The following is a 16,887-nucleotide window of genomic DNA, read 5'->3' as shown; positions in this document are numbered from 1 at the left end:
ATTTGTAACTGTAAATGTTTCCTTACTAAAACTTTTCCTTAGCTATATTCTCTCTGTTCCAAAGCTTCGAGTTTTGGAACACAATTATGCCACTGACTAAGCAATGTGGGATTTTAGTTTTATTAAAAGGGATCTAACTACTTACTTTATATGTCAACAAAATCATTTTTGCATGCAAAGAGGAGTTCAATAAACTGCAAAAGCCACTTTCAAAAATATGTCCCCTAAGAATGTGAGTGAATATTCTGATATTGGTTAATTAAATGGGAAGTACTTGATTTTAGGAAGATGATTATTCCTCATTACTTTATCACAATGAAAGCATGTATGATGACCATATACAATTTAATATATTTGGCTCCTGTGGATGATTCTACATTGTTTTTGTCTCCTTGATGAATTAGTTAACTTGAGGAACTGTTAGTATTTTTCTGTTGAAGCCAAGCTTATTACCCGTGCCCATATGTCTGTAGTAAGAGCAATTGGGAATATAGAAACCTTGCATCTGGAAGGAGTTAGCTTTGCTTCCTCTGTAATGGCTTCCAATCATTCTTTCTAAAAAACCCAGTCTTACAGAAAAAGACTAGACTTTCATGCAAAACTCTGTTAAATTAACAGTTCATCATTTTATAGTACACTATAATGGAACTCTATGTTCAGTCATGTGCTCTTGTTCACACTCCTGAAATCTCATTACAAAGTCAGTCTTAGACATATGGCTGAGTCTATAGCTACTTACTTCTTAAAAGAGGACTGAAGTTAGTCTCTCCTTACCTCATTTATCAAATATGCATGCAAAATGTGATCTTATATGTCAATTTCACTTCTTTTTTCTTTTCCTTTATTTCTTTTTCTTTATTTCCTTACTTCCTGCTTTCTTTTCTTTTTCTTTGGAAACATTAGATTCAGTTTATTTCAAAAATATCTAGCTTCTTTCTTGAACATTAGTTCTCATACCCAAGAGATGTAAAACTATAACGCCAGGTGAGAGGTATTATGTTGTATGTACTAAAATCAGATTGTTAGTAACAACATGCCCAACATGCAGGCTTTTGTTGAAATGTTAAATTTGCCATTTATGTATTGCTATGACTAAAGCTATATTCAGCTTTGATTTGGTGGGCAATTGTATGTTCCTTCTTGTTTGGATTGGTATACATTGGTTCTTGAGTTTCTTGTTGATTTCCAATAGTAAATAACACTGGTGTATTTCCATGAGTGTAGGATGCTCTTGTGGTTTGAAAAAAAAAGAGTTGTTAATTTGGCTGTACATCAAATTAGATCCTGAAATACAGGGCACTTGCACACAGGATGCTCATAGGTGGGTCAAGTTATTTCAAAAAGAGACATTAATTGTGTTACACATTTAGCCCATTTCTTTCTCTGTGTATCATCATATTGCTGTATTGCAGTGGGGTACCACTTAGCCCACTGCTTCCATTGTAGGGGAAACTTTTCTAAAGCAGCCATTTGTATTATTTTTATAGTTTTGGGATGGCCCCTTGTCAGGGGGCAGAGTAGCTACACCAATAAATTTCTTCTCAGGTTGGCTTTGCCACAGACTTTCTCATTATCGTTTCTATTTCCAGTAAGGTGGGTTGTGTGTATATGTTTTTAAAGGATCTTCTATAAGAGTAACAGTGAGAGGTTATTTCCCTCAAATATTTTCCATATGCTTATTAGTGGTGGTCTTGGTAGGTCTGGCAAATTTTCTTAAGTAAGTAGTTGTTATTTTGGATGGAGAATTACCATCCTGAAAGCAGTCAGGTTTCTCCATGGGATTTAATGTCTTTTACAAGAGTTATTGTTGCTGAAACACCCAAGAGCTGTGTAGCTTATGGTGCACAGCCAAGAGGGCAATCGTTCTAAGACTCAATTCCATTGAGTGTTATGTAAAACTGGCAGTTGGTATTGTGAGGTAAGGTTAGGGAATGATGCACAGCTGGTTGTTATTTTGACTTTTCATACACACCTTGGCTAAGGTGCTTATATGTTTTTACACATTGCTTGTTTTTGTTTATATTGATTAGCAGTCATTGAGGGAATCCATGGTGCACTAAGATGAGCAGAGTGGGAGCCAATGTGGCAATTTCCCCCCATCTCTTTATCCCAAATGTCTCCATTGGGCCCTGTGTTTTCTAGCCCTGATTTTCTGAGGTTCTAAATAGTTAGCTCATTGGCCTCTTAGCCAAGAGTCAGTTAGAATATGAACTTCAGGAAAACATTTGTCAAGGGCAACCTCTAGTGCTACGAATATTGCATGCAGATCAGCTCATGTGACACTTTGGTCTTTCAGTCATACAGAAATTGGAGTGTTTGAATAGAGGTGATAGGTTTCAGCTGTGCATTATCTGGCTCCCTTATACTTCATGCTCATAGCATCAGTAAAGAAAAGCCATTGCTTTTCTTGGTTTGAGAATGCTGACCAACCTCCATGTAGTCCCTACTGAAGGTTTTGGCGAGTTAACCTCAATGGCAGAATATGGTTATTTCTTCATTTCTTCCAGTAGAGCCAGAATTATTTCAATCATGTAGGTGTAATTTCCATTTTAATAAAAAGGCCTCTGTTGTGATCCAATTTCACAGGGAGATTTTTCCATTACTCAGAGCATAATAAGAATCTCAGTCCATAGAATAATTGGCTTTGTCCCTATAAGGGCTTCAGTGAAGATAAATGTCTAGTATGCCAGCCAGGATTGCCTCTTTAGTAGTTAACATCTTTTGGTTGAGTCTGAAAACCACTTATACCAAATGCCTGTGGGGTAGGCATTTACCTGTCCATTTGGTCCAGAAACTTCTGGAAATAAACTTGGGGGTGGCTCAAACTTAAAATTGTAAGTCCCGTTTCCAAGGCTGCAGTGAGAAAGCCAAACTGACAACTTCCTTTAGTTTATCCAGTGCCTGTCATTTCTCAGGTCCCAAGTAAAAAGTAGAGGACAGGTGGTGACTTAATAATGAAGGCCAACAAATATTGGAAGTGAGTAATATGTTGGACCAGAATCCAAACATTTCTCTTCAGTATTGGGTCCAATGTAGGAGATTGGAGCACTAAGAGTTTACCTTTTAAGCTACAAATTGGGAACAGTAGCACTTCTATGCTCCAGATGTAGCTCCCTAATTTAACACGGGAGGTCCCTCATACTTTATGTGAGGAAATTGTTCATCCCTTTATGTGACCTGTGAGATAGTATCTTTATCAGATCCTGTGAGGAGGATGTCATTTATATAATGGCAAAGCTGAGTTTCTGGTATGAGTGAGAAGCAAATATCTAGGTCCAAAGGGCAAAGCCTGTATGTGATCAGGGAAAGGTATACTATTGACCCTCAAAGATGAAGATAAATTGTGGTTGAGTCTCCTGTGATATATTTACTGAATAGAACATATTAGCCAAGTCTACAATAGCAACGATTTACCCATGTCATTTTGAATGTCATCCTTTAAAGTATAGATATCTGGTAGAGGTAGGTGCTTACACAGAGACAAAATTATTTACCTTTCTATAGTCAATACTTAGTGTCCACTTATCAACAGTTACTTTCAGTACAGTTCATAATGGGGGATTGAAAGAATGGTTGGAATCAGTACTCCTTCTTTAACTTAGCTATAACAGGTCATAATCCTTCAGTGCTATGCCCAGCCCTACCTAAATCAGTATTTTATCATATTTACCATCCACACTGGTAGGGAAAGTTGACTGTTTCTTTCCAGGTCATGCCCATCAATCAAAAGTCTAACAGCCTTAGATATGTTCCATTAAGTTACCTGCTGACTGAGGATGTCTAAACAATGGGAAAAGGGATAGTCTCCTGGAAGGGGGTGTGCGAAAGGTGACAATCAGGTAGAGCATCTTTTACCAAAAAGATGGGCCAGTTTAACAAAAACTGAGCCAGTTGTAAGATTCAAATTCATTAACTTTAATTAATCTTCCTTTTAAGCCAGTAATCTCCTGGGGCTGGTGGGTAGGGAGGAAACCCTTTAAAACATGAGTACTTTCATGGATTAGGAATATTTGAGCATCTTTGTCTAACCAATTGGAGCCAGCCAATGTTTGTCCATTCATTCATCATGCATCCTTTCATTCATGGAGCCCAGACTTCATTCATCATTCATTCACCATTAATTAATTAATTAATTAATTAATTCATGGAGTCCAAACTATAGTTAATGTGGTAAAAGACTAATTGTCTACTTAAAGGGGCCAACTTTCAAGAAATACAGATCCCTATGTGGGGACAGGTTCCTGTCACCAGCTGAGATCACGGGTAGATGAAAAAGGTGAGGCTGCTTCCAAAGAAGACACCTGTCACAGATTATAATGTAATTATAGTAAGTATTGTAATTGTTCCACTGATTTACTATATATCATGCAATTTAGAACCCTTTATCTCTTAGAGTCCAAAATAACCTCTCTTGTACATCTCAGATTAATACTTAAGCAGGGGCCTGGCTGTATGTGACTTGTTTGGCCTAGGAAGGGGTGGCCTCCCCATCGATAGTAATTTAGATTAAGCCTAGAAGTGGATTGTAGAATTAACAAGCAACACTTGGCTCAGAGTTTGTCTCCCATGAGTTTCTATTAAATCCTGGGCAGCTATGCCTTCTTTAATATTTTTGCATCAGCCATCATTGTCTGTAAAGGGGATTTATATTTGTTGGGAGCCCCCCTGAGAAACATCTGGATGGACTCAGTACTCAATTCAGCATCCTCAGGACATTCCAAGTCATCATGCTGAACTCTACTCATTGTCTGATAAACCCAGTCTGACATGCCTAGCTGAAGATCTTTGGTCTCAGCTAATGTTTTCTATTCATAGTTGGCCTGTCCATGTGGGCCTATGTAAGGTGGGCTGCCCTCCATGCCATGGAAATTCATATCAAGGTTTATATAGACAGGGATCCAAAGCCTCTTCTGGGGGTCATTCCCACCTTCTGCACTAATTGTGGGGTTCCTTTGGTAGGGACACCATTTTCTCATCCTTATTATGTCACCCAATTGTTTAATTTCAACCTCCAGTAGATGGAGCTCCAAACCTGCCAGATACACCATACAGGCAGGTAGCCCCTTTTTGGTTAGTTCCTGGATAGATCCTTTTTTTTTTTTTTTTTTTTTTTTTTAATATATGAAATTTATTGTCAAATTGGTTTCCATACAACACCCAGTGCTCATCCCAAAAGGTGCCCTCCTCAATACCCATCACTCACCCTCCCCTCCCTCCCACCCCCCATCAACCCTCAGTTTGTTCTCAGTTTTTAACAGTCTCTTATGCTTTGGCTCTCTCCCACTCTAACCTCTTTTTTTTTCCTTCCCCTCCCCCATGGGTTTCTGTTAAGTTTCTCAGGATCCACATAAGAGTGAAACCATATGGTATCTGTCTTTCTCTGTATGGCTTATTTCACTTAGCATCACACTCTCCAGTTCCATCCACGTTGCTACAAAAGGCCATATTTCATTCTTTCTCATTGCCACGTAGTATTCCATTGTGTATATAAACCACAATTTCTTTATCCATTCATCAGTTGATGGACATTTAGGCTCTTTCCATAATTTGGCTATTGTTGAGAGTGCTGCTATAAACATTGGGGTACAAGTGCCCCTATGCATCAGTACTCCTCTATTCCTTGGATAAATTCCTAGCAGTGCTATTGCTGGGTCATAGGGTAGGTCTATTTTTAATTTTCTGAGGAACCTCCACACTGCTTTCCAGAGCGGCTGCACCAATTTGCATTCCCACCAACAGTGCAAGAGGGTTCCTGTTTCTCCACATCCTCGCCAGCATCTGTAGTCTCCTGATTTGTTCATTTTGGCCACTCTGACTGGCGTGAGGTGATATCTGAGTGTGGTTTTGATTTGTATTTCCCTGATAAGGAGCGACGTTGAACATCTTTTCATGTGCCTGTTGGCCATCCGGATGTCTTCTTTAGAGAAGTGTCTATTCATGTTTTCTGCCCATTTCTTCACTGGGTTATTTGTTTTTCGGGTGTGGAGTTTGGTGAGCTCTTTATACATTTTGGATACTAGCCCTTTGTCTGATATGTCATTTGCAAATGTCTTTTCCCATTCCGTTGGTTGCCTTTTAGTTTTGTTGGTTGTTTCCTTTGCTGTGCAGAAGCTTTTTATCTTCATAAGGTCCCAGTAATTCACTTTTGCTTTTAATTCCCTTGCCTTTGGGGATGTGTCGAGTAAGAGATTGCTACGGCTAAGGTCAGAGAAGTCTTTTCCTGCTTTCTCCTCTAGGGTTTTGATGGTTTCCTGTCTCACATTCAGGTCCTTTACCCATTTTGAGTTCATTGTTGTGAATGGTGTGAGAAAGTGGTCTAGTTTCAACCTTCTGCATGTTGCTGTCCAGTTCTCCCAGCACCATTTGTTAAAGAGACTGTCTTTTTTCCATTGGATGTTCTTTCCTGCTTTGTCAAAGATGAGTTGGCCATACGTTTGTGGGTCTAGTTCTGGGGTTTCTATTCTATTCCATTGGTCTATGTGTCTGTTTTTGTGCCAATACCATGCTGTCTTGATGATGACAGCTTTGTAGTAGAGGCTAAAGTCTGGGATTGTGATGCCTCCTGCTTTGGTCTCCTTCTTCAAAATTACTTTGGCTAATCGGGGCCTTTTGTGGTTCCATGTGAATTTTAGGATTGCTTGTTCTAGTTTCGAGAAGAATGCTGGTGCAATTTTGATTGGGATTGCATTGAATGTGTAGATAGCTTTGGGTAGTATTGACATTTTGACAATATTTATTCTTCCAATCCATGAGCAGGGAATGTCTTTCCATTTCTTTATATCTTCTTCAATTACCTGCATAAGCTTTCTATAGTTTTCAGCATACAGATCTTTTACATCTTTGGTTAGATTTATTCCTAGGTATTTTATGCTTCTTGGTGCAATTGTGAATGGGATCAGTTTCTTTATTTGTCTTTCTGTTGCTTCATTGTTAGTGTATAAGAATGCAACTGGTTTCTGTACATTGATTTTGTATCCTGCAACTTTGCTGAATTCATGTATCAGTTCTAGCAGACTTTTGGTGGAGTCTATCGGATTTTCCATGTATAATATGTCATCTGCAAAAAGCGAAAGCTTGACTTCATCTTTGCCAATTTTGATGCTTTTAATTTCCTTTTGTTGTCTGATTGCTGATGCTAGAACTTCCAGCACTATGTTAAACAACAGCAGTGAGAGTGGGCATCCCTGTCGTGTTCCTGATCTCAGGGAAAAAGCTCTCAGTTTTTCCCCGTTGAGGATGATGTTAGCTGTGGGCTTTTCATAAATGGCTTTTATGATCTTTAAGTATGTTCCTTCTATCCCGACTTTCTCAAGGGTTTTTATTAAGAAAGGGTGCTGGATTTTGTCAAAGGCCTTTTCTGCATCGATTGACAGGATCATATGGTTCTTCTCTTTTTTTTTGTTAATGTGATGTATCACGTTGATTCATTTGCAAATGTTGAACCAGCCCTGCATCCCAGGAATGAATCCCACTTGATCATGGTGAATAATTCTTTTTATATGCCGTTGAATTCGATTAGCTAGTATCTTATTGAGAATTTTTGCATCCATATTCATCAGGGATATTGGCCTGTAGTTCTCTTTTTTTACTGGCTCTCTGTCTGGTTTAGGAATCAAAGTAATACTGGCTTCATAGAATGAGTCTGGAAGTTTTCCTTCCCTTTCTATTTCTTGGAATAGCTTGAGAAGGATAGGTATTATCTCTGCTTTAAACATCTGGTAGAACTCCCTTGGGAAGCCATCTGGTCCTGGACTCTTATTTGTTGGGAGATTTTTGATAACCGATTCAATTTCTTCGCTGGTTATGGGTCTGTTCAAGCTTTCTATTTCCTCCTGATTGAGTTTTGGAAGAGTGTGGGTGTTTAGGAATTTGTCCATTTCTTCCAGGTTGTCCAATTTGTTGGCATATAATTTTTAATAGTATTCCCTGATAATTGTTTGTATCTCTGAGGAATTGGTGGTAATAATTCCATTTTCATTCATGATTTTATCTATTTGGGTCATCTCCCTTTTCTTTTTGAGAAGCCTGGCTAGAGGTTTGTCAATTTTGTTTATTTTTTCAAAAAACCAACTCTTGGTTTTGTTGATCTGCTCTACAGTTTTTTTTAGATTCTATATTGTTTATTTCTGCTCTGATCTTTATTATTTCTCTTCTTCTGCTGGGTTTAGGCTGCCTTTGCTGTTCTGCTTCTATTTCCTTTAGGTGTGCTGTTAGATTTTGTATTTGGGATTTTTCTTGTTTCTTGAGATAGGCCTGGATTGCGATATATTTTCCTCTCAGGACTGCCTTCGCTGCGTCCCAAAGCGTTTGGATTGTTGTATTTTCATTTTCATTTGTTTCCATATATTTTTAAATTTCTTCTCTAATTGCCTGGTTGACCCACTCATTCGTTAGTAGGGTGTTCTTTAACCTCCATGCTTTTGGAGGTTTTCCAGACTTTTTCCTGTGGTTGATTTCAAGCTTCATAGCATTGTGGTCTGAAAGTATGCATGGTATAATTTCAATTCTTGTATACTTATGAAGGGCTATTTTGTGACCCAGTATGTGATCTACCTTGGAGAATGTTCCATGGCACTCGAGAAGAAAGTATATTCTGTTGCTTTGGGATGCAGAGTTCTAAATATATCTGTCAAGTCCATCTGATCCAATGTATCATTCAGGGCCCTTGTTTCTTTATTGACTGTGTGTCTAGATTATCTATCCATTTCTGTAAGTGGGGTGTTAAAGTCCCTGCAATGACCACATTCTTATCAATAAGGTTGCTTATGTTTATGAGTAATCGTTTTATATATTTGGGGGCTCCGGTATTTGGTGCATAGACATTTATAATTGTTAGCTCTTCCTGATGGATAGACCCTGTAATTATTATATAATGCCCTTCTTCATCTCTTGTTACAGCCTTTAATTTAAAGTCTAGTTTGTCTGATATAAGTATGGCTACTCCAGCTTTCTTTTGGCTTCCAGTAGCATGATAGATAGTTCTCCATCCCCTCACTCTCAATCTAAAGGTGTCCTCAGATCTCAAATGAGTCTCTTGTAGACAGCAAATAGATGGGTCTTGTTTTTTTATCCATTCTGATACCCTATGTCTTTTGGTTGGCGCATTTAATCCATTTACATTCAGTGTTATTATAGAAAGATATGGGTTTAGAGTCATTGTGATGTCTGTATGTTTTATGCTTGTAGTGATGTCTCTGGTACTTTGTCTCACAGGATCCCCCTTAGGATCTCTTGTAGGGCTGGTTTCGTGGTGACGAATTCCTTCAGTTTTTGTTTGTTTGGGAAGACCTTTATCTCTCCTTCTATTCTAAATGACAGACTTGCTGGATAAAGGATTCTCGGCTGCATATTTTTTCTGTTTAGCACACTGAAGATCTCGTGCCAATCCTTTCTGGCCTGCCAAGTTTCAAAAGAGAGATCAGTCACGAGTCTTATAGGTCTCCCTTTATATGTGAGGGCACGTTTATCCCTTGCTGCTTTCAGAATTTTCTCTTTATCCTTGTATTTTGCCAGTTTCACTATGATATGTCGTGCAGAAGATCGATTCAAGTTACGTCTGAAGGGGGTTCTCTGTGCCTCTTGGATTTCAATGCCTTTTTCCTTCCCCAGTTCAGGGAAGTACTCAGCTATTATTTCTTCAAGTACCCCTTCAGCACCTTTCCCTCTCTCTTCCTCCTCTGGGATACCAATTATGCGTATATTATTTCTTTTTAGTGTATCACTTAGTTCTCTAATTTTCCCCTCATACTCCTGGGTTTTTTTATCTCTCTTTCTCTCAGCTTCCTCTTTTTCCGTAACTTTATCTTCTAGTTCACATATTCTCTCCTCTGCCTCTTCAATCCGAGCTGTCGTCGTTTCCATTTTGTTTTGCATTTCGTTTAAAGCGCTTTTCAGCTCCTCGTGACTGTTCCTTAGTCCCTCGATCTCTGTAGCAAGAGATTCTCTGCTGTCCTCTATACTGTTTTCAAGCCCAGCGATTAATTTTATGACTATTATCCTAAATTCACTTTCTGTTATATTATTTAAATACTTTTTGATCAGTTCATTAGCTGTTGTCATTTCCTGGAGATTCTTCTGAAGGGAATTCTTCCGTTTGGTCATTTTGGATAGTCCCTGGAGTGATGAGGACCTGCAGGGCACTTCCCCTGTGCTGTGGTATATAACTGGAGTTGGTGGGTGGGGCCGCAGTCCAACCTGATGTCTGCCCCCAGCCCACCGCTGGGGCCACAGTCAGACTGGTGTGTGCCTTCTCTTCCCTTCTCCTAGGGGCGATATTCACTGTGGGGTGGCGTGGCCCGTCTGGGCTACTTGCACACTGCCAGGCTTGTGGTGCTGGGGATCTGGCATATTAGCTGGGGTGGGTAGGCAAGGTGCACGGGGACAGGAGGGTCAGGCTTAGCTCGCTTCTCCTTAGGTGATCCACTTCAGGAGGGGCCCTGTGGCAGCGGGAGGGAGTCAGATCCGCTGCCGGAGGTTTGGCTCCGCAGAAGCACAAGTTGGGTGTTTGCGCAGAGCGAGCAAGTTCCCTGGCAGGAACTGGTTCCCTTTGGGATTTTGGCTGGGGGATGGGCGGGGGAGATGGCGCTGGCGAGTGCCTTTGTTCCCCGCCAAGCTGAGCTCTGCCGTCCGGGGGCTCAGCAGCTCTCCCTCCCTTTGTCCTCCAGCCTTCCCGCTTTCTGAGCAGAGCTGTTAACTTATGACCTCCCAGACACTAAGTAGCGCTTGCTGTCGGAACACAGTCCGTCAGGCCCCTCCGCTTTTGCCTGCCAGACTCGGGGGCTCTGCTTGGCCGGCGAGCCGCCCCTCCACCCCGGCTCCCTCCCGCCAGTCCGTGGAGCGCGCACCGCCTCGCCGCCCTTCCTACCCTCTTCCGTGGGCCTCTGGTCTGCGCTTGGCTCCGGAGACTCCGTTCTGCTAATCCTCTGGCGGTTTTCTGGGTTATTTAGGCAGGTGTAGGTGGAATCTAAGTGATCAGCAGGACGCGCAGTGAGCCCAGCGTCCTCCTACGCCACCATCTTCCCTCCAGTTCCTGGATAGATCCTTAAAGAGACTCTAGGCCTCAGGGTGAGAGAAAGGACATGTTATCTCCTCCAAAGGACAACCAACTTGACCCTTCCCCATTTTTCTTTTCTGTCTTTATTATTTTGAGGGTGGTTACCAGCAGAGAAGAGTAAATTATCCTCGCCACTATCACAGTGGTATCATCCTACCTTATCCACTAGAGGACACCAGGCCTCTTCCCCAGGATTCTCCCCCCAGCCTTCCCCTAGAGTTTAAGCCTCCTCTCCAGGTGGCAACCTGATGAGAAGCAGTAGCAAGAAACACTCAACATGCATCTGTGCTTTGAAATACCTGTTTTTTTTTTTTTTTTAATGTTCATTTATTTTTGAAAGAGAGAGAGAGACAGAGTGCAAGTGGGGGAGGGTCAGAAAGAGAGGGAGGCACAGAATCTGAAGCAGGCTCCAGGCTCTGAGCTGTCAGCATAGAGCCCGATGCTGGGCTGGAACCCATGTACCTTGAGATCATGACATGAGCCAAAGTTGGATGCGGAACTGACTGAGCCACCCAGGCACCCCTGAAGTACCTGTTTAGTAGGCTATCCACCACCTTCCAAGTCCCGAGAGGGGTAGGAATAGAAATCTTCTTGCCCTTAGTCACTTTAAGTAATACTTTAGCAGGTTCAGCCCAAGGGTTGGTTTGGATGTCACTCTGGGGATGGGCTAGAATGAGACCATCTGCCATAACAAATCCTAGAGTGACAGCTGCAGAGTCATGCCAACTGTTTACAAAGGTACCTCCCCCAACTGCACTCAGGAGGCTGGCTTTGGCCTGACATCTCTGACTTATTGGCTCATTTGTCTGCCATAGGAGTCTCCAGAGAGGAGGATATCCTCTTGCCTTAGAGTACCCCAAATCATCAGCTATAGGGACCTCACTCACTAGGGCCCATTCTGAGTGATGGGGAGCCCACCCTTGGTACAGTGGTCTGCTCTCCTCCCCTTTGTCTGTTTAGGCCCACAGGTATTATAATGTCCAGAATAGCCCAGTGGGGACTCAGGTGTGTGTGCTGACCTCTCTTCTCAGGCAGCTGGCACCTCTGATACCCAAAATCAGTTCCAATGGTATGAGTTCACTCAAATATTAATATTGCTTGGCCAATCCAATGAGGCACAGGGAGACAACAAGAAATATAGAGTGTAATATAACACAGAGCAATGCCACACCAGAGTTCAGGTGTTCCAAAGTTTGAGTGCCAATCACTTAAGGCCATCCTGGATCATTTTGCTGACTGATTGTCTTATTGATTGGGTAGGTCCCATCACTCATTTCCTGATCAACTCCAAAACTTCTCCCCTTTTCCTCATAACTACTTTTAAGTGATTTGAGGGATTTTGAGGCTGATCAAGGCAAATGATATGACATAATGTAGAGTTGTAAGATATTTGAAGAGGTTATGAGCATAGATTTCAAAAACTGTAGAAAGACATCAAGGAGCCTAACACATTTAAGGAGTCTACACATACCTAAGCAAGATAAATACAGACAAACACCACACCTATACACAACACAGCTAAATCTCCTGAAAACAAATAACAAAAACATTTCTAGGAGTGGCCAGAGGAGGAAGGGTAACATACTGTCACCCTCATGGAAACAAAAATAAGGCCAATAGTTGATTTCCTGTTTTAGTTTCCTATGACTACTATAACAAATTGCCACAGACTTGGTTGCTTAAAACGAAAGAAATTATTTTCATCTTATCATTCAAGAGCCCAAAGTTCCAAAATCAAGATGTTGGCAGGACCATGCACCCCTCTGAATGCTCTATAGGAAAATCCTTCCTTACCTTTTCCAGCTCCTGATGGCTTCTGGTATTCCTCGACTTATGTAAGCATAACTCCAAAGCCTGCATCTGTCTTCTCATGACACTCTCCCTGTGACTTCATACTCAGTCTTATAAGGACACCAGTCATACTAGAGTGGATTAAAGGCCCATATCACTCCCATATGACCTTATGCTAAATAATTACATCTGCAACAACCCTATTTCCAAACAGAATCATGTTCTAAGCCATTAGAGGTTAGGACATTAATACATCTTTCTTGGGGAACATAATTCAACCAATGACAAATAATGAGATATAATTTTGTACCTAATACTTAGACTGAAAACTGGAAAATGTCAAATATTTACATGTATTTGAGTCTCTTGGAAAGGAACCAGAGGTAGTCAGAGGCTCCATCTCAGAAGCAGGTAAGTAACATGGTGTGAATGTGAACATGGAACGTTACAGATCACTTAGAAAGAAGAAAGTAGATGTACACGTGGAAAAATGAATATGTCTTTCAAAAAATAGTATTTAGGGGAAAGGTAACATAAAGAACAAAATGATTCTCAACATAAACACTGTTTACATACATTAAACTCCAACAAAATATAAAATAAATTTCATATGAACACAAAGAAACAGCATATCAATTGAATTAAACTAATAGTAATGTTGTGGAGACAAAAGGGAGCAGATAACCAAAGATTAATAGATAAAATAGGAGGAAGGCATTGCAGACAATGTGCCAAACTGAATATACAGGGGTATGTCAAGGAGCATGACTAAGTTACAATTTGGCTCCTAGGATGAGATAGGCAGCATTATAGAATGAACCTGAATAATCCATATATCTATATAATTTCTTCCACTTCTGTGCGGGCAGGATCTGTAAATATGATGAGAGATCACTCTTTTGATTATGTTATGCTATAGGCAAAAGGAAGTCTGCAGATGCAGTTAGGTTCCTTAATCGGTTGTTTCTGAGTTAATTAAAAGACAGCTTAGATTAGCCTCACTTAATCAGACAAATCTTTGAGGTCAGAAAGATTCCCATGCTGTCCTTAAACAGGGAAGATCTCATGTTATGAATGGTTCTAGGGAGGGAGACACATGGCGAGAACCTGGGGTCAGCCTCTAGGATGTAAAAATAATCCTCAGTTTATAGCTTCCAGGAAAACAAGTGCTTTAGTCTTACATTCATAAACTAATGGATTATGCCAACATCCATGGGAGCCTGAGAGAGGATTCAGGGTTCTAGGGATCAATGAAAATAGCCCAGCCACCATCACTGACTGCTGCCTTCTGAGACATGAGCAGAGGACCCAGGCAGGCTATGCCAGACTCCTAACCTATGCAAACTGAGATAGTAAATGTAGTACATTGTAAGCTCTAAGTTTGAGATAATTTGTTACACATCAATAGATAACTAATATAAAGAGCAAAAGAAAAACAGCAAAAACACTTCTACCCTTGAGGTCAAAAGGGGAAAGGAAAGTGAAAGAAAGATGGAAGGAAAGTGAAGCTGCTGTGCTTTATTAATGTTATCTTTTAGCAGTCTGTTAGCGGCAGACTAACTTTTTGCCTCCTTTCATGTTAGTTCATCCTTGTATTGGTTAGTTCATCTATTTGGTTAGTTCCAGTTGCTGCACTAGAAGTGTTGGATACCAAGAAAATAATGAAAAAACACACTGGAAAAAAAAAAAAAAAAAAGACATGGTCACTGCCCTCAAAAAGCTTATCATAAAACAAGAAATTACAATAGATCTTTGTATGTGTGATGTAAATGCCTGATTTTACGTTTTCGATTGCTGAGGCATGGAATTCAAAAGACACTCATCTTAAATAAACATATTGCTAGCCCTATGACAGTGATACTAGCAAAACAACCAAATAAGGACCCAGGCCATCTGAGCCCCCACACCCCCCATGAAGTTCCTTCTTCCAGAAAGCTCCAGGTAACCTGAATTACTAACCCTTTGAGTGACCCTGCTTCTTTCTTCCCAAGCTCTAATTCCCATTCTTATGCTTACATTAGCCAATAAAGGAGCCCGGCTCAGTTGGTTAAGTGTCTGACCTTGGCTCAGGTCATGATCTTGTGGTTCCTGGGTTTGAGCCCCGCCATCAGACTATGTGCTGACAGCTCAGAGCCTGGAACCTGCTTCAGATTCTGTGTCTCCCTTTCTCTCTGCCCCTCCCCTGCTTGTGCTCTGTTTCTCTCTCAAAAATAAATAAACATTAAAACAATTATATTAGCCAATAAAGAGTGAACCCAGGAAACCCTAGACACCCCACCCTCAACCCTAGTAAGGACAGAGCTCTAGGTCCACAGTCAGTCTGTCTCTGTTTCTCAAATTTTCCATGCAATCTTTCTGTATGGCCTTTAGGATTTGTGAGGAATACATTTTCTTACATTAAGTTCCTTGATGGTTTTAGCTGAAGTGCTTCCTGCAATCATCATAAGACCACAAGTGCTGGTCCAGCAACAACACTGGCCCTAGTAGGGGAAATATCTGTGGAGACTCCCTATAGTAATATGGGTGATTGAGTGCCTCAGGAATTCCAGGCATGGCTACTTATAGGCTGGGACAGACACAATAGTATGTTAATATTAGGCCAAAGAGCAACAAGAATAATATGTAATAGTGTCCTTTGAAACCTGTGTCTATAGTGAATTCTCACTCCCCTGATATGATTTTTAGAGATCTCATTCTCTCTTGCACTCTCTGGTTATATTAGTCTATTTTCATCTTGATAAGCTGAAAATGTGTTAAAAGTTTTAGCAGATGAATTCCATTTTTAATCTTTTGGAATGCAAAGAAAACTTTTACTAAAATCCTGCCCTCTAGTAGGGAGCACAGGGTGAGTTTAAAGGACCTCATATTAGGAACACAAAGCTAAACATTCTTGAAGATTGTTGAAAAAATTTCCTAGAGGGTTTATTTACTCACAGAGGCTGAATCACAGCTTTATGACAGCTTCTGAAAGATCTCCTTTATACCCTCCCTGCACCCCCCTCCTTATTTATTTATTTTTTTAAACAAATCCAGGGGTAGTTTGTACTGAAGCATATTAAGAGGCCAGATTAATTAAAATTATATGTATGTATTAAATAAATAAATATAGTTATTCTGGAAATGCCAGAATAAAACACAATCATTCAATTTGTAATTAGTATTTGAACAATAATGTACATCAATTGTGTTTTCACTTTATTGATCATATTACTCACTTAATATGTGTCACGTTTAATACATAATGTAAAGTACTCTCTATTAAAAGGAAATTACATTGTTTTTATGCAAACCTACTTTAGACAATGGCAAAGATTTTTATGAGAATCCATTTTATTTTCTTTCTGTGTTCTCAGGAAGAATTTTATTTCCTAGGTCAGGTTGTATGACTGATTTTGGCCAGTGGAATACGGGTAAGAATGATATACATGACTTCCAGACGTGACCATAAATCCTGTTGGGAGAACTTTCACTGTATTTATTCCCCTTTTTCAGTGACCAAGAAAGTCATTTTAAAGCTGATAACCTCAAAATATGGAAGAAGTTTGAGTATTTAAAAGAATGTATATAACAGAGCCTTCACTGACATTAGTAACACAAGCAGCAATAAAATGCTATTGCATCAGGTCATTGCTATTTTGGGGTTATTTCACAGCAACATAGCTTATCTTCCTCTAATACAATAATCAATATTGCTTTATTTGCCTTCCAAAGTAGCATTTTCAAATTTGAGTTGGGATTATATTATGTTTGGTCAGCAGAATTTTTTCTTAATTAATTTTAGGGGCACCTGGGTGGCTTAGTCAGTTAAACGTCCAACTTCAGCTCAGGTCATGATCTTGTGGTTCGTGGGTTCAAGACCCACGTCGGTCTCTGTGCTGACATTTCAGAACCTGGAGCCTGCTTCAGGTTCTGTGTCTCCCTCTCTCTTTGCCCCTCCTCCGCTCATGTTCTGTCTCCCTCTTTCTCAAAAATAAATAAAAATTAAAAAAATTAAATTAATTTTATATGCCTTTAGATGCTGAATACACTATTTAATTACTATT

This window comes from Panthera onca, chromosome F1, assembly GCF_046562875.1.
Source record: "Panthera onca isolate mPanOnc1 chromosome F1, mPanOnc1 haplotype 2, whole genome shotgun sequence".
NCBI lineage: Eukaryota > Metazoa > Chordata > Mammalia > Carnivora > Felidae > Panthera > Panthera onca.
Note: the sequence above shows the minus strand (reverse complement) of the source record.